Here is a 21,632-nt window from a genome sequence, read left to right on the forward strand (position 1 = left end):
TCATCCAAGATCAAGTCATGTTGGACTAGTCTCATTTCCACCTTATGTCTATGCTCTTCTAGAAGCTAGATCAGGGGAATGCCATAAACGACTCAATCTTGGTCTCATCCAGGTTCTTAGAAAAATGTTTTCTAATATCATTGTGAACCAGTGTGAGAATGGTAAGTTGAATGCTAGCTCAGCTGAACAGAACTGTAGCAACTGAAACAATTACATCCCAAGAGGATCCTGACTTGGTTATATTTAGTGATCTACTATAGACCATATGTAGGCTTGTCTTTTTCAATATATTTGGATGACTTGGAGAATGTGATCTATCTTCTGAACTCCAGCTTCATAATAAAATAATTGCTGGAAATCTTAATATGGATATCCGAAGCAACTCAACTGAAAATGTCCAAGACTGACATCATTATCCTCTCTCTCAGATTTGCCTCTCTCTACTCCTCCCAAATTCAGCTAATAGACTGGCCTGTTAGTCCTGTGTCTTAGCTGCAAGTGTTTGAACTCATCTGGAACTAGCTTAGGCAAGGAAGGGAAAGCATTGTCTCAGGAAGTCCAAGGAAGGTTGTACCATCAAACTGTAGGAGGGACAGGAATGCGAATGAACCCCACGAACAACTGGAGCCAGGTTTCTCAAACATTATAGAACTCTCCTCTCTGTTTCTCTTTGCCTGTTGGCTTCATTTTCTTTTGCTTCAGATGCACGTCCTTCTATATGATGGAAAATATGGGTACCAGCTCCATCATTTATATCTCGAACATTGTCTTATTTCAGACTGCTATAACAAAATACCACAGACTGGGTGGCTTAAATATCAACCTGTGAGAAATATTTCACAGTTCTGGGAGCTGGAAAGTCCAAATGCAAGACAATGTCTAGTGAATACCTGCTTCCTGGCTTGTAGACAGCCACCTTCTCACGGTATGGAAGTACATGGCTGAGAGAGATCATTTCTCTCGTGTCACTTCCTCTAATGGCCCTAATCCCATTAATGACTCCTCTGTTCTCATAATTTAATAATTTTCCAAAGGCCCACCTTCAAACACCATCACATTGAGGATTAGGTGTCAACATATAAATTTGGGGGTTCACATTCAGTCTATAGCAAACTTCTGTCACTAAAAAGGCCAGATTGAAACACGCTTTGGTTCCAAGTTCAAAATTCTGGACAAGGACTCTGATTTGGTTCAAATCAGCTACCCTCCTCTGTATCCATTACCTGCTGCCAGTAGGTTGGAGCTCTATGATTGTCACAGGGGAGGTGTCCTCCTAGACCAATCCGTTAAAAGCCATGGAAAAAACATTATCTCCCTTAAATTAACTTATTAATGGTTTTCAAAATAAATGTATTATTTTTTTTCCACAGTAAAAAGCGACATGTGTCCAGTATCATCATGACAAATCCATCCATTATCCTAGTCTCTACTCCCTCTTGAAAGGCTCCAGATAACTAGCCAACAGATCCCCAAGTGTATAAAATTTGTTCCCTCTCATTTTTTCCAACTAAGTTCCACTTTCTTACTTTAGATCCTCTTCATTTTTCCCCCTGAAAAAAGCTGGTAGTTTTCGGGTGGCACTATCTTCTGTTTTTGCCATACTTCATACAACCATCAAAATAAACTTCTACAATACAAATCTTGTCATGCTTCCAAAGATTTTCCATCACTCAAACGAATAAAGTTCCAAACCTCACATATAATGTAAGATCCTTGCCAACTAAGCTTGGTGCCACTTCTCCAGTCTTATCATAACTGACTCCTAATTTATTCATATCCCAGGATTTGAATTTGCTTCTTCTGGAAATTCCCCCAGATGTCTCACTCAGAAAAACAAAAAATACCTACTCAGCTGTGGAGTAAGATAGTTCTGAGGCCTTCTTTTTCAGCTGTTGATGGGGAACTGATCTTATATAGAACCGGAGGAAGTAGATAAGGAGATGCTCTAGTCCCAATTTTTTATTTTTACAGATGAAATATTGAGTTTGAGCAGAATAAAGTTACCTTATCTATGTGCTGCTGATCAAGAGCCTAAGTCTTCTTATTCCCATATCACTGCCCCAAATCCAGATGGAAGTGAAAACAAATCTTACAAACAGAAGAGCCAACAAGGGAGGAAGAGAAATATTGTCACAGGGAATAAAGATCCAGAAGAGGAGGATGTGCTTTCATTTTCTGGAATCATCTCTAACCCCAAAGTGTAAAAGAAAACAAGAAAAGCTTGTGAAGGCTAGGGAGAAGAGCGGCCAGACTCTACACACAGGAAGTAGAGGCCTAAGAAAAGGGGAAAAGGAGCAATGACTAGCTTAAGAAATCATTTCCTTAGAATAGGGTGGGTTCAGGGCCAGGAATAACGAGCCCAGATGGTTTTAATGATCAAACTCTTGCCTTTCATCTGGCTGTAGGAGGAACAATCACCAGTGAAGGGCCATATCCTGTCAGGCTCCCACTGGTGCCTTGGAAATATTTCACTGAAGCTGGGATACTTTCCCATTCTCCAACCCTCACACCAAGAAGATGGCTTACCCATTCCCAGGACTGCTCCAGTATTCAGGAATGTGCTAGAATTTATAAGGTGAATAATTCTCTCAATCAAAGAAGTCTCTTTTGATCCTGCCCTTCATTCACTTTAATATGTATATGTTGGAATATGATTTCTGGTTCATCTCAACCTCCTTGACAAAGCAAAAAATTGTTAACATTTGTAAGAAGTACAAAAAAACCAAACAACCCGAGGTCAAAAATGATACTTTCAATCCATTTGACTCTGAGAAAAACAGTTGGTAAGATTCATCTAGAAATCATTCTCCTCACTTTTCTTCTTCTTGCCTTCCCTCAACAAAAATTGAACTATTAAGAGATTCCAAAGTTGAGGTTACCTCCAAATACTGAAGTGTTCATAAAAATTTTACCCCATAATAGCTATCTAAGCAGAAAAGTAACTCCAGGAGCTCCGAAGCAAATCGTTGGCCTTCCATAGACTGACCCAAACTCCTTTTCCAACACATGAGTAAATGCCAGTATCCTGAGACCCCAGACTGTGTTCTTCTTTTTCTTAGTTTGGAAAGAATGACTAATCTCTGTATACTATTCTTGGACTGTTATTTTGGCCAGTTTAGGAAGAATGGACAAATACTAATAATATCCAACATTTATGGCATGTTCACAGTTTACAAAGCCTTTTTTCCATTTACTCCTTACAGCAGTTCCCACATGAAGTGACTTGACCTGGTCCATCTGTGATGAAGTGGTGAAGCTAGGAGATAAACACGGATCTTCTGAAGCCAGCCTCAGTTTTAACTGTGCACGAGACAGGGTAAGGAATGGTAACTGTAATTAGAAGGCTTCACGTTTCAGTGGCATGGCACAGTGAGGTTGCTGTTGTGCCCAAGATTGCGAATCCGAGAAACCACCAAGGAGCCGACACCTATGCAGGCGCACGAGGGTTATTAGCAAGCTCGAGCTTGGGTCCAAGTATACCCGACACAGTGGAGCAGGGACTTGGACCCCGAAGTGGGTTACAGCTGGGTTTTTTATAGGCTGGTCTAGGGGATTTTCAGAAGGGATGGAGGAACTTCTCAAGTTCTGTTTACATTTTGATATGGGGCTTTCAAGGGCATTGAGCTCTGTTCTCATTCTAATATGGGACTTTCTACCACGGGTATGGGCTCTGTTATCTTTTTGATATGGGATTCCCTGCGAGGGCATTGAGGACATTCTGCAGTTTTTCCTATAAAGTTCAGCTCTTATTCACAGGGGCCTAAGATGGCTGTACTTGTGCTAATGCTAAACTTGAGGTGGAATGGCCTTGATTTTTCTTGGCCTCCACGGTTGCCTCTTCTTCTTGTCAGCAGTGTAGGCTGGCAGGGCTGGGGAATCTGCTTCATATAGGCATGCTGGGACTCATGTTCAGTTTCCCCGGACATCATGGTTTTCCACCACTGGAGAGTCACAGGGCAGGAGAGGGCACACACAGGAGATTTTGATAGGCCAGGCCTGGAAATGGAGCTCATCACTTCCACCCAGGTTCTTTTGTCCAGAACGTCATCTCAGCAAGGGTGGCCAAGATGTCATTCAGCTATTCGCCCAGGTTCACAAGCCTTGGGAAAGTAGATTGGAGAGATTTGCCCTTAGAACTTTGGTTTATCAAGTCTCCATGAAGTCTGTCCTGTTGAAGAGACCAAGTTAAACAGTCTCTGGAAATGACTTTTTTTTTTTTTTTTTTTCCATTCCAGGGTCTTTTCCTCCTTTAAACTCCCCAGATTTCGGTCTATTCCTATTCACTTTTAGCCCTTCCCTTGAGGCTGCATTGGGATCTATTCAGTCCCCCCCCCCTTTTTTTTAAAAAGATTTTATTTATATTCATGAGAGACACACAGAGAGAGGCAGAGGCACAGGCAGAGGAAGAAGCAGACTCCATTCAGGGAGCCCGACGTGGGTGGGACTCGATCCCGGGACTCCAGGATCACACCCTGGGCCGAAGGCAGGCGCTAAACCACTGAGCCACCCAGGCTGCCCCAGTTCCCATTTTGTTTAACTCTTCACCTGTGTATTTGTCTTTCCCCTCATGAACCGTAAGCTCTTTAAAGACAAAAATGAAAAAAAAAAAATAAAGACAAAAATGTATCTATTGGCACAATACTGTGAGATACATTCCCTCCGATCTTCTTCATAACCTTCACCCTCATACAAAAAAAAAACCCTTAAATCTGCCGTCTATGTACAAGATGGTATGCCTGGAGCCTCTATGTACAAGATGGTATGCCTGGAGCCATAGGGAGAAGCAAAGAATTAGCCTTAGGATCTTAAGAAACTTATGAATAAGGCTAACATAAAAGTGCAGGTAGAAATACATTGCAAAGGAAACATAGAGGGAAGAGACTGATTTTGAATTGAAGGGAAGGGACTGGAAGGACCTCACTAAAGAATTAATAATCATTAAGGTAGCAGGCAGTTACTGAGTTGTCATTACACACCAGAGCCCGCACTACAGTGTCTTATACGTATTATTCATGTCAGTCTCCTAACAATCTTATGAGATGGCACTGGTATTGCTCCCCATTAGCCAGATTGGAACAGACACTAGAAAATTTCCAATACGGAACACTATGAGGACAACCAGTGCAATGTCAATATGGATTGTAGATCAGATAGATAGTAGTATTGTATAATGCTAACTTTCTTGATTTTGATCATCGTTTTGTTGTTATATAGGAGTATATTTTGTTCATAGAAAATTCACCCTGAAGGATTTAGGAATAAAGGAGCAGGATATAAATTTCTCTCAAATATTTTTGAAAATAGTAATAATTGTGTGTGTGTGTGGTGTGGGTGTGTGTGTGTGTATGATAAAGGAAATGTAGCAAAATGTTAATAGTGAAGATGGGTGACAGGAGGATCTGTGCTACTCTTGAAATTTCGAATTATTTAAAAAATGAAAAGGTACAAGGGAAAAGAAAGAAAATTGACAGAGTGATGAAGTGAATTGCCCAGTTCATACAGCTTGTAAATGGTGGGCAATGGTCTCCTGCAGAACCAACTAGCTTTGGCACCTGGACACATAAAGGACACAGATTCTCTGTGCCTTGTCATTGCTCTCATGCTGCCCCCTCCTCAATCACACCGAGCTGCTCAGGACCAATGAGGCACTTCCCTTGAAGGACAAAGCTTTCCCACTTGGCTAGCACCTGTTGCTGGTTGGCCAGACCCTCTCCTGCCTCTGCTTCTGGATTTGGATGAAAATAGCCTGCTGCGGAGCATAGGATGGATAGAAAAGAGAGAATGATACATCCAGGAGTATCTAGGTCCAGCTTGCAGGGCAAACTGCCACCAAGGGGAAGCTGGAGAGAAGCTTTTTCCCCTCTCCCTGTCTCCCTGCATCCCCTGGAGAGTTCTGTGTGCTGAGTGGACTCACCTCCTTGACAATCTGTGTTCAATGCAATAAAACATCACATCATATTGCTCCACATCTTCCCTTGTGCCAATTATCTTCCTTGTCCTCTGCCTCCTGAATGCAGCATCAGCATTTTAATCCCTGCCTTAGGCTCAGTTATCTAGAAGCAAGGGCTGGAAAAGTGATTAGGTGACAGTGCTCCTAATTTGAGCTGGATCCTAAAGATAGGTCATAACCTGACAGGCAGAAAATTGAGATAAAGGCACTACAAGTAGAGGGAGTGGCCTGCAGGAAAGCACCCAGGATAGAGGTGAATCATTCGGTTGAGCAGGCCAGTACAGACAATGAAATTAAGATATAATAGAAGGTGATAAATGTTGATGCCTGCTGTAGAGTTTAGACATAATTCTGTAGGCACCAGTGTGAGCCATGAAGACTATTCAAGGTAGGATGGATAATAATAATAATAATAATAATAACAACTAGTGTTTATTAAGCATGCACTATTTGTTAACCTTTGCACTAAGCATTTTTCATAAATTATTTTTTGTCCTCTTAACCATAATCCTATGAATGGGTACTAATTATTATTCTCTATGGCTTAGAAAGGTTAATGAACTTGCTCAAGGTCACACAGATTTTGAACTCCAAATTCCATGCTCTTTGCCACCAGAGTTGGGGTTAGAGACTTAACTTCAGGGGAAGTGTGAGGGACTGGTTGGTGGTAGAGACCTTAGAAGTACACTTGCTCTGAGTTGACCGTCCTGCCTTCCTTTACCGAAAAGAAGCTGAGAGGAGGTGTAAAACATAACTTTTCTTCTTCATATGCATTTTTTTCAATTTATTCATTCAAGACAACAGTTACAGCACAACAGGAGCTGATCTTAAAACTGGGGATCAGGGAGTGAATGAGATGGCCTCTCCTGTCCTTGTGGAACTTGCAGATTAGTGAAGGAGATAGAAATTAATCAAAGCCTCCCATATCTATCATTGCAGGCTGCCGTGTGCTCTGGATGAGCAGAGGCCATGATCCCAGAGTCCCGGGATAGAACCCTATATCAGGCTCCCTCCTCAGGGGGGGAGTCTGCTTCTCCCTCTGCCACTCCCCCTGCTCACATTTTCTCTCTGTCTCACTCATATAAATCAAAAAATATATATATTTTAAAAAAAAAGTAATCTCTCTACTGAGAGGCTGGGTAGCTAATGAAAAATAGCCAGCCAATGGAAGCATAGCATGTTTAATATCTTCTGAAATTTAGCAAGTCTGTAACTAAGCTCCTGATTGCTTCCTACCCCTAAGCTCCTTCCGTGGTTCTCACTTCTGTTCATGAAAACACCTTCTTCCAAGTTGCCCTAGGCCAAGGCATTAGAGGCACCCTTGACCCCTGTTTCTTAGTACTCAGATGGAGTTCTTTGGCAGACGCCACTGCCTTCATTGAGGAAATGCATGCAATGAATGTCCCACCATTACCATTGCTAGCACCCTGGTCCAGTCCATGCTCCTCTCGCAGCATGACCATTGTGATTGCTTCTTTAACTGGCTTCCTTTCTTCCACTCTCTGTTCTCTACAGTCTGTTCTCAACAGGGATCTTGTTAAAATGTTAATCACATTATGTCACCTGTGCCCAGGACCCTCTACTAACTCCCGATGTCTGAGAAGAATACAAAGCCTCACAGTGACCCACTAGGCTCATTGAGACCCCAGACCTTCCCCAATGACTGCACACCGCTGGGGCCTCTCCTCCTGCATGTACTCTCTGCTTTTTTTATTCTACTCCAGCCATGGCAAAATGCTTGCTGTTTCTTAACCACTAGACTCAAACCTTCACACTCCCTAGTCCATCTGCCTGGAAATTCTTTCCCCACCTCACCCCACTAGCACTTCCCATACCCCTTCCTGCTCCATAGTAATGCTCACCATCTAACAGACTGTGCCTTCTACTCAGTCCTTTTGTTATTGTCTGTACCCTACCATGTCTAGAATGTAAGTACTTCTGTGCTTACTCATTGCCATGATGCTGGCATTGAAAACAGTGTCTGCTGTTGGTGAACACTCAGTAAGTAGTTGTTAAAAAGATTAATAAGAATTTTATTAATTTTATTAATAAATAAATAATTTTATTAATAAGAATTTTTGAGAGCTTGTTCTGCAAGGCACTTTGAAGAGAGGAGGTCCTGGAAGCCTAGGACCCCATGGATTTCCTTGAATGTCAGCATGGTATCTGGATGCATTACCTCTGGGCGCACTTGTGACCCCAGACCTCATGATACATGCCACAGATCACACTTCAGGATTGAAAGTCTTATGCTCTCAGCGCAGCCCCTTCTGGGGACTGCCTCAGCTGAAGAGAACTACCCCTCCCAACATGACATGTCTCTCCCAGAGCCATCCAGACCCAATGGCTGATTGATGTCCGGTGTAAAGGTATGGTCTTCTTGCCCCAGTCTAGAGCTCTGAAGGATCCTTCCATCTTGAGAGCTCTGTGAGGTTGACTGAGGCCTGACATGACAGGGCTGACATGACAGAAGTCCCTCCACCTCTGCCTGACTGCTTCATTTCCCTTTCTTCCCCAGAAGCTCTCTCCTGTAAGCCTCCTGCACACTAACTCCATCTCAGAGTGTGCTTCCCAGGAGACCCAGTCTGTGACACTCCCTCCTCAAATCAAGATGCATCTCTGATTCAGATATTGAGACTCACAAATAGTGACCCTTCATCATGACAGGTAAAAACAGACTGTCTCCTAGAAAAAAACAGTTGGCTTCATAAAGGCCAAGCGGTCACTCACTTCTGAAATACAAAATCAATGGCATGCCATTAAGAAGAAAATATGAAGAACTTCCCAGAAGCACCAAAGAAAGGGGATGTTGTCATTGAGACTTTGGGAATTTAATGCCATGCACAGGTAACATAGATGCTTTTAACTGGGACCTCCTGAAGATAGTTCATGACCCTTTGTGAAGATGATGTCAAGGAAGGCTGTACCTTGACTTCCAAAAATAAAGAGGGTAAATGGACTCTACCTTTCAGGAAGGCTGGGGTAGAGAAGGGTAAAGTGGGGCATTCACAGATTCCTAGGCACTTCTCTGTTGTTTCAGCACATTAGGAGAGAGTATTTAAGGTTTACTCATCTGATACAAATGAACAAAATATGAAAAGACCATAAAATAAAATACATGCTTTCTTAATGTCTTTGCAACCAGGGGACACAGGAATCACCCTACTGAAGGCATGCCTGGAGATCACTATTCCAGTCCTTGCTACTTGCTGTTACTCCCTATAATACAAATCTGAGCATGTATTATGCCAGCTTAGATGCAGCTTCTACTTTTGGCTGATTACATAATGACCAAACTCTTTACCCACAATATTGAATGTCTTTAAAAATCAAATCACAACCAAACACCCTGGGTTCTATTCTAATTCTTGGGATATTTTTTCTCCTCCCTGCCCCCATCTTTCAGAATCACTTTCTGTTCCTTAAAGAAGCTGGGCCCTTTGTTTGTCCCAGCTCTTTGTTTTGCATTTGCTAATTTTGCTTTCCCCGATTCTGCCCAGCTTCAGTGTTACCTGTCTGCCAACCTCTGACTCTCCCCAACTCTAGCCATAATTCATCGCTTTCCATCTTTGTTCTCATGCAGCACTTTGATTGCTGTTCTGGCTTTCTTTCTTCTTTCTTTCTTTCTTTCTTTCTTTCTTCTTTCTTTCTTTCTTTCTCTTCTTTCTTTTCTTTCTTCTTTCTTCTTCTTTCTTTCTCTCACAATATGAATACATATGAATACATAAACTTGTATTCATATTATAAGATATATAAAAGAGTAGCAAGTAAGAGTAGCATCCTATCACCTCATGTTTTGATTCAGAAGTTGATTGGTGGGGGAAGGAGAGGTACACAGGTGCTCATTACATTATTCTATATATCCTTTTAATATCTGAATATTTCATTGAAAAGTGATGATCTTTTCTTTGCTACTCACTCATCATCAGCCAGAAATATGTTAACAGTATTGTGTATTGGTTTTCTAGACCTTTCACTGTATCTCAAAATATAAAGTCATATATACCCATGCGATAATTAGTTTTATTCAAATGGAATCGTACCATTCCTCTTGTTCTACATTTTTTTAGTTAATAGTTGTTAGTTGTAGAGCAGTTTCAGGTTTAAAGGAAATTGAGCAAAGAGTACAGAGAGTTCCCATTTATTTTACTCCCTTATCGGTTTCCCTATATTATCATCTTGTGTGGTTCATGTGTTATAACTGATGAGCTACTATTGATACATTATCAACTAAAGTCCACAGTTTATATTAGAGTTCACCCCCTTCTGTTGAGTTCTCTGGGTTTTCCAGATACATCCTGACACAGATCCACCTGAAAGTATCGTACATTATAGTGTCACCTTCCTGAGAACCCGCTGTGCTGCGCCCATTCATCCCTACCCACCCCAACCCCCAGCCACCTCAGCCACTGAGCTTCACTGTATTTGCACTTTTACCTTCTTTCCAGAATGTCAAATAGTTGGAATTGCACAGCATGTATTCTTTTCAGACTGCCTTCTTTTACCTTGCAGGTATACATTTTAGGCTTTTTGGTGCCTTTTCATGGCTATAATTTAATTTTTTAATTGGTGTTGATTTTCCGCCCACATCCCCTATATGTACATGTAGCTTTTCCTCCTAATAGCTATGTAGACATCTCATACTATGATTGTAAAAACTTCTTATCCTTTTTCTCCCCAAGGGACATGTGGGTTTTTCAAGTTTTCTCATTGTTGTACTTACATATCTTTGACTCCCCATAAACTTTGTACTTCTTAACCAATAAAACACAGTGTTCAGTAAACAAGCATTGCTTCTGTCCACAAAGAAAACTGTCACAAGGAAAGGGTGGTGGTAACTCAAAGCTGAGAAGAGGGAAGGGTTCATAGGGTCCCATAAATGATTGGCAGAGGAGCTTAGGAGATGGGCAGGAGTGGCAAGAGAGGATAAAGCTGCTCTACAAAAGATTTAACAGGGGAAGCAAGATTAGAATTGAGCCTTCAAAGGGTGGTAGGGGTTAGGAAGACTGGGGCATTTTCATTCTTTTCATTTCTGAAATCAAGAAGCAACCTCAGTGGAGCGCCTGGCTGGCTCAGTTGGAAAAGCACGCAACCCGTGATTTCGAGGTCGTGAGTTCAAGCCCCACGTTGTGTGTAGCAATTACTAAGATAAATACATGAATAAATAAACTTTAAAAAAAAAAGAAGCAACCTCAGAGTGCTGATGCTGACGTCATTGCCCTAGCCTGGGGGCCTGGAAATATGCCCACCCTGACTGCTGCTGGCTTCTCCAGCTGTCTGTCCTCTCAGCCTGGGAGAGCATGTAAGAGAAGATGGAATCTCTGTTAAGCACTTTTCCTAAGAGCATGGATGTGCGTGATGTGACTCCCAGGCAGGCCTTGGCCAAAAAAGGCAAGGAGGACTGGCCTCCAGCAGTTCTCGTTCCAAAAATATTCTTTGCTTGTGGAAACCAAGTCAGTGCAGAAGGACTCCCAAGCTGATTGCCTCACTGCTCCTCGTCTGTATCTCACAACACTTCTGACCTCTCTGATACAGAATGCATCACAGTGCAGTCCATCTTCCCCTTCTAAGCTGATGGTTCCCATACTCAGGAGCCACACTTTAGCCACCTTAATTTCTCCTGTGGCACCTACCGCCCAGAGTAACCCCTGCTGTTGATTGCTAACTGAGGGAAGTATGAAGGAAGTGTTGGGAGGTACTACTCCTAATATGGGTTCCTCTGGAAGCACACTCTGAAATGAGATTCCAGTGAAAGTCTTTCATTACGAGAAATGACCCAGGGACAACTGTAGGGGAGAGGGAAGTGAGATTGGGAAGGGAAGGCAGCCAATACACGGTGTGTTGTTAAGCAAGTTATTTCTGTGGACAACTGGAGCCTAACCTCCCAGGGAAACTCTGGGAAAAGGTACAAAACATGTCCTGGGAATTATCCTACAAGATGGAAAGATGGCTGAGATATTTATATGCCCGCTCCTAAGAGTCACCATTTGAGGGCTACTCCTAGGGGTGTAATAATTTGTAGCCCTTCAAGCCTGCCATGCAAGGGTGACAGGATGACCTTCTACAGTTCCAGAAAAGTCCCTCAGGCTCTGAGGAACAGATGCTGGAAGGTAAAAGCCAGACCACACTGATTTGGTAAAGTCTGAGGGCCATGTGTAAGGGGAGTATTCGCTACACCATCTTTTAAGGAAAATATTCACAAGAGACCTGAATCCCCTCTATAAATTTGTGACAAGGGGTTGTCCCACTTCTGCTCCCATACCTGAAGTGGTAGGAAACTTAGTACATCCCAGGGCAAGAAACTTCAGTGTTGGCAATCCCAAGCGTTAGAAGCGCTTCTCCATTTCTCCAAAACCTCCCCGTGTCTAAATACCCCATGGGCTTCTAGTGGAGCCCTCTGCAGCTACTCAGGACATTAAAAGCATGTTCTATATGTCAACCCTTCAAAAATCTGAAAATAATTACTACAGTTCCTCTGCTTATCCATGGTCCCCTCTCTTTTGAACTTCTTCAGTTCTTTCTTTTTTTCAAGATTTTGTTTATTTATTCATGAGAGACACACAGAGAGAGAAGCAGAGTGTCACAGGCAGAGGGAGAAGCAGGCTCCATGCAGGGAGCCTGATGTGGGACTCGATCCTAGGTCTCCCGGATCATGCCCTGGGCTGAAGGCAGCACTAAACCACTAAGCCACCGGGGCTGCCCTTCTTCAGTTCTTTCAATATATTCCTTACCACATAGTTTTGAACTCTTAGCCAGCCCTCACACACCTGCTTAAACAAAATTTTTAAAAAGACAAAAAAAGGAAAATAAATGATCTACCATGCACAAAGTTATTGTTAATTGTGGCACACCCCTCTCAGCCCATGTTTTACAAATCTATAGGCATAAGATCCAAGTCAGTCCCAAATGTCAATTATGTGAAAGAAAGCAAGGCTCTCCTTTTTCCATTGGCACTAACATTGGAAGGGTAGTGTGAACATGAATCCATTAGGCGCCACTGTGGAAAGCCTAACAATGGAAGCATCCAAGAGGACAACTGCGATGAGAGAGAGGATGAGGCCAGGTGACATCATGAGTCCCTAGATCCAGCAGAACCTAAACCCTATAATCTCTAGACTTTTTAATTGTGGGATCAATAAATCAATCTCAGTCTCTCTGCCCCACCTTCCTTCTTTCCCCTCTCTGTCCTTTCTAAGCAGTTTGAGTTGAGATTTATTATTTGTGATGGAACAATCAAAAGAATCTTAACAAATTTGGGCTCTTCTCCCATGATACTATACAGCCTACATTTTATTCTAGACATAGACATACACAGACAGACACACAATCGTTTATTTTTGGAGGGCACTTTGTAAGTCACCTTCAGACCCATTTGCTCTGACAAACCTCTGAAAGAAGACAGATAGGTATTAAATTGCTATAGTCATTTTTAAAAAAAGGAAACTGAAACAGAGAGGCTAAGTGACTTATCTAGTATCACATAGCTAGGTAGTGGGTGGAAAACCTGGTATAAGAACCTAGATCTGTTGGGTCATAGGCCAATGTTCTTTCCACTGTATCTTGCTAGAGTCTGGGTTCTTGACCTGTGTGATCATCCTAAGAAATTCTCCTCTTTGGCTTCAGTTTCCCATATCTATTGTTGAGGACTGTCAACTGTGGTTTTCTAATGGTCCTCTCCAAACTTGCATTCTGGTGGTCTATGATTTTGCTTCATAACTCTGCCTAGACTGGTTCTGTTGGCTTTGGAGTCAAAGACCCTGATGAGAGAACATCCCATCAATCAGAGATTCAGTTATCACACCCACTCACACACATACACACACACCACACCACACACACGCACACCTGTCTAATGACATTTAAAGCTCCAGATGGTTCTGTTCTGAGAAGAAGCAAACATCAGTAATAACCCACGAGTAACAAAATATAATGTGTAGATGCCCTGTATCCCATCTGCTCTATTCTGCTCAGAAAAAAAAGTGCCTTGTGCTTTAATCTTTTTGTTTTTCAGTCCTCAAAAAAAAAAAAAAAAGAAATAGAATAGGCTTCATGTTGCTGCATTCCTCCTGACAATTGATGAAGCATGCTCTGCACTGGCCCCCCACGTCACTCGTATGGCTTTGCATTAGTGGTTGGGGTGGGGTCTGACAAACCTGCCTTCCCCCTTCAGTGTGGGCGCAATGTTCAGACACAGCTCCTAGGCCATCCAAGTGCTCTCTCAGCTGGCGCCTATGACTTCTCAAGACTGCAGACAGGGAAGTAGTGTGATCACATACTGATATATTAGTGAGAATTTAAAATCCACTCAGAGTTCCTGCTAGTTGTGGGCATCTCCATGGTTTTCATCTGCTTTGAGATTCTCTTAACCATTCTTGGACTTTTCTTCTTCCGGATACTGTTTTAAAAGATTTCTAAAAGGAAGAGGGGCCCAAATTCTGTTTTCCTTGCTGTATTTTGCTGAGTCCCAATACAATCCTTTTCAATGCCCCACAACCTAGTGACTTTTGAGAGAGTCAGGATCACTATGGCCCACAGAAGATTTCTGAGATTCCCATCTTCATAGGGAGCGCAGGTTCCTCTCACGATCTTTGTTCTAGGAGCTTCATGTGAAAGGGAGACGTTTTGTCCCAACAAGTCAGCTCATGTTCTGTACTCTGTTCTTTGGAAAATTAATATTACACAGTCATGTGATCATGCTTTAGTGGCCCAGATATGTTATTTCAAAATTCAGAATTAGTTTTAGCCGGGAAGACTTTGAACTTTTGCTGTAGTGGGAGGGTGGAGTGAGTACAGAGGAGGGTAGAGCATATTTCCAAAGTCAGAGTCCAACAAAACAACAGCAAAGTCTCCATTCATTATTTCATTTATAATAAGGTGTGACGCAGTCTTCTGCATGAAGGAAGAGAGGCACTTGGTGTAACCCATACTTTCTCAGGAATCAGAGGGTTCTGGATTGACCAATTATTAATGTCTGAGCTGCTTCAGAGAGAGTCTTAGTGACAGATCTATATTTTGAGTAATATGCACAGTTTGCTACATCCAGCACAAAGAGTGATAAACCTCTAAGGTAGATTCCCTGCCGCACAAGCTGACAAAAGCCCAGCTCTATATTTTAAGCCTCGAATCCTCTAGTTAGATGCAGGGCAGTCCCTCGACATGAACATCAGATACTTCATTCCTAGACCATCGGGGAGGTAAAGACCAAGAGAATTCATGGAATGAGTAACCCTCAAAACAGGGCCTCCTCTTCAGTTTTATGTAACCACAACATCAGCTTGCTGTTTCCTGATCAGGCACAGAGCCAGATTTGTTTAAGTCTCCTGAGATAACTCCCTGGCCTAATCCAAACTTGTCAGCCCCTTAAGGGTCAGCTCAAACCCCAATATTTCTCCCATGAAGGCATTCTCAATTACCTCTCCCTGACCACAGCCTGCATTTTAAGCTATTCTACTTCCTTTCTTTGCAGTTGGAATCCAATTCAAGCTCCCCACACCCCAGACTTGTTCTTAGTCTATAATTTGAAACTATTTGCTTCTTCCTCTCTGTTCCTCTTCTTTTTTTTTAAGATTTTATTAATTTATTCATGAGAGACACACAGAGAGAGGCAGAGACACAGGCAGAGGGAGAAGCAGGCCCCATGCAGGGAGCCCCACGTGGACTCGATCCCGGAACTCCGGGATCATGCCTTGAGCCAAAGGCAGTAGTTCAACCGCTGAGCCACCCAGGGATCCCTCTATTCCTCTTCTTAATTTGCTTTTTCTGTGGCTCTGGTCCTTGTATCTCATCCCTTGTATCCAACTTCACACCTGTCTCTGGGTCTGATACCAATTGGGCTTCTTTGGAAATGACCAGTAGTTCCTTTCTTTGGCTCTAGTACTGTTGGCCCTTGCCTTTGGATTTTGTCTGCTAATGGAAGCTCTGGATATGTCCTTTGACTCATTTTGGTTCCTGGAATCTAACCCAGTGCTAAGCCCTACAGGTCAGCTAGTTTCGGACTAACTGGTACAGGAAACTGGACAACCATAGCAAGTAATGATCTTCTTCCCTATGACCAAATGGCCTTTCCCAGATGAGCAGTAACTCTCCTAAGGTAGAGCACAGGTCACAGAATAAGCAAGGCACTAACTTCATAGGCTTGAGTTAGAATACACTGAGTTTTAATTCCACCTTCTATTGACTTCATTTACTTTACTAAAACGACAAACTAAACAACTTGGGCAAGTAATAAGTCTTCTTTGATCTCAGTTTCTTTGTTTTCTGCATAACTGGGAATAGTAGCATAGTACCTACTTCACAGGATTGCTGTGAAGATTAAATGAGCAGTAGGGTGGAACTTTGAAACACTAACTAAATCCTTTTTGGACTAGTACAAACTCTTACACATGGTCCCCAGGTAGTGTGTGTGTGTGGTGTTGTGTGTGTGTGTGATGAGAATCTTCAGACCTTGAGGATCGGTGTATCAGCAGCCATCAGGCAGACATTCAATAATGTAAGCTTAAAAAAAAGAAAACCAATAGAGGATTGAGAATCAACAGCTGAATGACGAATCCTTCCAGGTCATAAAAATAGGTGGTAGCCAAGGGCGTTGCTGCTTATGCTGACTTTATAGATTTTCAGTTTATTAAAACCTTCCTAGGTACAAGACTCAGGATTTCCAGAGGGGAAGTTGGTTGGGTCCATTATATTTGACTAGATGTGGCCCTTGTTCCAGATAAATCTAAGGAGGTATTGATGAGGCCCAAATTTTCTATTGGTGAGGTCCAAATTGCTATTTGTTTCCTGAACCTAAGACATGCCATCTTCGTGTAATTCATCCTTCAAAGTCTAGATTTTTTCCTGAGGCTTGACCTAGAAGCTCCTGACATGAGAGACCCAAACTACTTAAAGTTTATATATGCTGCACCACAGTAGTGGTCAGCAAAGGCCTAAGGGCCAATCCAGCCCACTATAGGGTTAACAATAAAATTTCACTAAAGCACAACCATTTTCCATTCATTTATACATCGTCTATGACTGCTTTCTCCAATACAATGGCCGAGCTGAGTGGTTGTGACAGAGACCAAACAGCCTGCAAAGGCTGAAACACTCACTATTTGACCCTTACAAAATATTTGCTGACTCTTGCTCTACATCATACATGTTAAGAGCTCCCAATGTCAACATATAATGATATGTTCTCTTGTATGTTTCACTACTGTAAGCTTTATCTCTGTTATAAGAAGTACACTCTTGAAGGCAAAAACCACTCATCCATTTCTTTTGTATCTCCTACAGATGCTTCCTAACATTCATGCATCAGGCCTCTCAGTCAAGCCAATTGTTCCTCTGGCCTTAAACCCCTTCAGTTTCCTCCACTTCCCTACCTTTCTGGTCTAGGCAAGTCAATCAGTCTTCTTCTTCTTCTTCTTCTTCTTCTTCTCTTCTTCTTCTTATTCTTAAGATTTATTTATTTATTCATGAGAGAGAGAGAGAGAGAGAGAGTGAGGAGAAGCAGGCTCTGTGCAGGGAGCCTGATGTGGGACTTGATCCCGGGTCTCCAGAATCACAACCCGGGCTGAAGGTGACACTAAACCACTGGGCCACAGGGCTGGCCCTCAATCAGTCTTCTTGTCTTTCCTTGAGTATCTCTCTTTACCCAGCTGACTTCTTACGGACTATCTCAAGCTCCTTATCTCTCACTATGTTTTTCTTGATAATCCAGTCAGAAGGCATCTCTCCCTTTTTTGAACTCTGTCAATGGGCTTTGCTTGCTTCCTGAAGGACATAGAGACAATTTCATTCTTTAAATGTTGAGTCTCCCCAAGCAAGTAGTTAGAGCCTGGAGGGCAGATACTGTGTCTTGTAGTGCTATCTAATGTCTTCTCCCTTTCCTACTTCACAGACTATCTATTGCCTTCTTAGTAGAGGCTGCTGTGGAAGAGGATAGGTCCTGGTTTACCATCATACAAATTTGGATGTATCTGCTTATGTAAAATAGTGTCTACAAGAAGTATTTGCGCTTGCTACTTGCTTGCATGAGGGGGAGGGTAATTCCAAGAGGAAATTTAGTGCATGGTTGGAGAGGATGGTATGGTGTTTGCTACCAAAGCTGGGCCCAGGGATTCATTTAGGCTCTGGGGAGAGGAGATGTTGCAAAACAGAAGGAGCAGAATCTCAAGAGGTTTTGTAGCTCACAGGGCATTTACCGTATTGCTTTGGGGTCAGGTGATGGTGTGGCTTGGAGTTTGAGGTCTTTCTCCTCATTTCTATATAAAAGGAAGGACTAAAAGAAATATGGCTTTTTTTTTTTTTTTTCCTACCCTACTCAAGGTTTTCAGCTTTGGGAGGTCTACCAGTTCTCCCAAAGCTAAGGAGCATCCTAGGTTAGGGTTCAGATTTTCACCAAAGCCTTGTTTAAAAATAGAGTTTTATTATTATTCAGATATGATGAGGCCAACACATGAGGAGACAATTGCCATTGGAGAGATGGTTTGTTACTCAGTTCCCCAGAGGAGGGGTCATGGCATGTCTCGCAGGCCACTGGGGAAGCACAAGTTAGGAGGCAGAGGAAGACAGGGGGGAATGGAGAGAAAGAGCCTTTATTGTGCTTCTCATGGAAAGTATGGTGAGGCAGGGCCAGCAGATTTAAGACTGGCTAGTTGGAATAATTTCAGCTAGTTCTGGAGTATAGGGCTGTATCTGATGGTCTGGCACCTAGCTCTAGGGTGATTGGGGTAGAGGATAATGATCCTGAGGGTGAGAGCCCAAGAAAGGAGGTGGTGGGTTATGACCTCTGAATAGGTTGATTCACAAATGCGCGCTTTTAAGTTTGTAAGGCATGCTTACAGGTGAGTCCTTTGCTATCTTAGGAATTGGCTAGCCCCAAGATATCAAAGCATCAGAAACACAAGGTGAATACAAGTTTCAACTCAGATCAGGGCTATAGTTAAGGACTGTGTTCATTTGCTATAACAAAACCACAGGCTGGGTGGCTTAAACAACAGAAATGTATTTTCTCACAGTTCTGAGGGCTGAAGTCCAATATCAAGGTGTTGGCATGTGGAGGCCAAGAAAAATTAAGACCATTGCCTTTGTCAGCAGGGGCCCAGGACCCATGATTGGGTTCTGCAAAGGATCCTCTGAAAAAGGGGGAATGTGGGACCCAGGAAATCTAACAAAAATCCTCTGCCCCTGGACAAGCAGAGCAGGACTAACTAACTCCATTTTGTGCTACAACCACCACCCGCCATCTCATGTGAAACCCCCGTACACACCTGCCTATTGTTTAAGGCACTCCCTCCCACCCTAGTTTAGCTATTAAGCACACCCTTATCAGAAGCCAGCACACTTAGGAATGCGGGACCTCTGACCTTTAACCAGCCAAGAAATGAAAACCCCTCTTTTGCCCACCAAACCTGAGCGCCAATTCTAACCAGAATAATAGGCTAGTTCAAATGGTCACTATAAGGTGAATCATAATTCAATTGGCCACCTGCGTGTGGACCAACATGACTGTGCAACTTTCTGCGTATGTTACAATCTCATTGGCCACTGGCCAACACTGTTGTGCTTCTTAGTCTCGGGGTCCAAGCCCCTGTTCTGTTGTATGAGTATACTTGGACCCAAGCCTGAGCTTGCTAATAAACCCTCATGCACTTGCATCGGTGTCAGCTCCTTGGTGGTTTCTCGGATTTGCAATCTTGAGCACAACAGGCAGGGTTGATTTCATTCTACAACTCACCTCCTTGACCTGCAGACGGCCACCTTCTCACTGTGTCCTCACATGATCTTTTTACTGTGTGTGCATCTCTGGTGTCTCCTTATGTGTCCTATTTTCCTCTTATAAAAGACATCAGTCAGATTGGATTAGGGCCGACCTTAATGGCCTCATTTTAAATTAATCCTCTCGTTAAATACTCTATCTTCAAATACAGTCACATTCTAGGTACTGGGGCCTAGAGCTTCGATGTATGAATTTTGGAGGCTTCAACAATTCTGCCCATGACAGGTACATTGATCAAGTAACCTGTGGGATTGCTTGAGCTGAAGAACATCAGAGAGGTGTCAGTGGGGAGACCTCTGAGGACCACAAGAGAGTGAGGGCATGGACTCAAGTAGAAGGTGGGGAGACATAGGTGACAACTATAAGCCAGGGAAGTCTGGGGAGTATGTAAATATTATTTCGTCTATGAGCTTCAGGAGTCTTAATGAATTTGGAGTACAGAGACAGTTGCTCCTGTGAAAGATGATCAATATATCCATCCTGAAAATTCCATCAGTACCAAAAGCCAACATCCACAACCCCAGGAGGTCCTCTTTAAAGAGCACAGTAATCACACTTACCAGTAAGAACAGCTAATGACTTGACAATACAGAGTCTGGGTTCTCTCTCTCTCTCTCTCTCTCTCTCTCATTTTAAAAGGTTTTATTTATTTATTCATGAAAAACACAGAGAGGCAGAGACATAGGTAGACAGAGAAGCAGGCTCCCTTCAGGGAGCCCGATGCTGAACTCCATCCTAAGATCCTAGGATCGCGATGTGAACTAAAGGCAGACGCTCAACTGCTGAGCCACCCAGGCATCTCTGGGTCCTCTCTTTGACACCAAAATTTCACTCAAATCTTGCAGGGAAAAATAGCATCAACAGACTTGAGTATCTGAAAGAAAGTACACAACGTCCAGTTTTAAAAAGTTTATTGGAGGGACGTCTGGAATTGTTGGTTACCATGGTGTTTTCAGCAGTATCAAAATTAAACCAACTTGCGGGCCTAGTGGAGGCAGATTTAGACAACAGGTTCTGAAAGGCTTTGTGTCAGTCAAAATTGTTGGTTGCAGTCAAGCAAAAAGAGAGGATTTCTCCAATTGAAGGGTATCAGGAGGTGGTTCACAGAGTTGACCAGAAGCAGGGCTCAAGTGGCAAGGTGGGTAAACAAACCTTGGAGAACAGGTGGGAACTGGAAGACTCTGGAAGCTGTCACAAGGAACAATTTTGGGTGGGGTGCTCCTTCTGCGGCTGAATACCAACCCACAGGATTGGTGTGGGTGTGACCACATCTTTACAAGAATAGCCACCAGTGATATTGTTGAAACTGTGTGAGTGAACACCAACAATCCCTATGCTTTTGCATTCGACCCTGAAGATTCTAAGTGCCAAGAGGGACCATCTAACCAACTGGTAAAAATCTAGTTCCCTTGCATGAATTCTTACCACTGGTGGCAAGAGAAATGGAGGCTACCAACTCCTCCTATCTTTTTTTTAGGAAAATGAGGGGAACTCTATCCCATATTAATAGGCATATTGGTGAATTCCTCCAAAATAAGAAGGGAGATTGAATGTTGGAAATTTAAAACAAAATCAATAAATGTGCACCAAAGCTATGATTGCGCCATAAACATTGGAGAGCTATGTCAATAAAAAACATTGAATCTAACGTTTTGTCTGTGTACCAGCCCCCTGGTTGGTGAGGCAGAAATTGCTACACATCCACTGAAAATCTGTGCTTTTCTTTTCATGGTGTAGAATTCTCAAAGGGAAGAGACTTCTGATCATGGGACTATATCTCCAACATTCTTTTGCAATGAGGTGCAATCAGATGACCGAGTTATAGCAAGTAGAATGTGCAAGTAATGCATGCCACTTCCAGGCTTGGCTTATAAAAATTCTCCCTCCTCTTTCCCTCTCTGACTGTGTAGAAGGAAGCTG

The 21,632-nt window shown here is 42.7% G+C and overlaps 1 long non-coding RNA gene across 2 annotated transcripts in view; it reads left to right on the top strand.

Moving 5' to 3' along the window:
• LOC119878774 overlaps positions 1-21,632 on the top strand; it is a 40,260-nt gene that overhangs the window by 11,143 nt on the left and 7,485 nt on the right. The window contains exons 2-4 of one of the 2 annotated variants that reach the window (XR_005387131.1): positions 2,406-2,575; positions 3,204-3,316; positions 8,469-8,980. This is a non-coding gene — a long non-coding RNA (uncharacterized LOC119878774). Of the gene's footprint in view, positions 1-2,405; positions 2,576-3,203; positions 3,317-8,468; positions 8,981-21,632 lie in introns of those variants that run through there. The other variant, XR_005387130.1, reaches the window with a different exon arrangement.

This window comes from Canis lupus, unplaced genomic scaffold (genome assembly GCF_011100685.1).
Source record: "Canis lupus familiaris isolate Mischka breed German Shepherd unplaced genomic scaffold, alternate assembly UU_Cfam_GSD_1.0 chrUn_S1898H2097, whole genome shotgun sequence".
NCBI classification, from domain to species: Eukaryota; Metazoa; Chordata; class Mammalia; order Carnivora; family Canidae; genus Canis; species Canis lupus.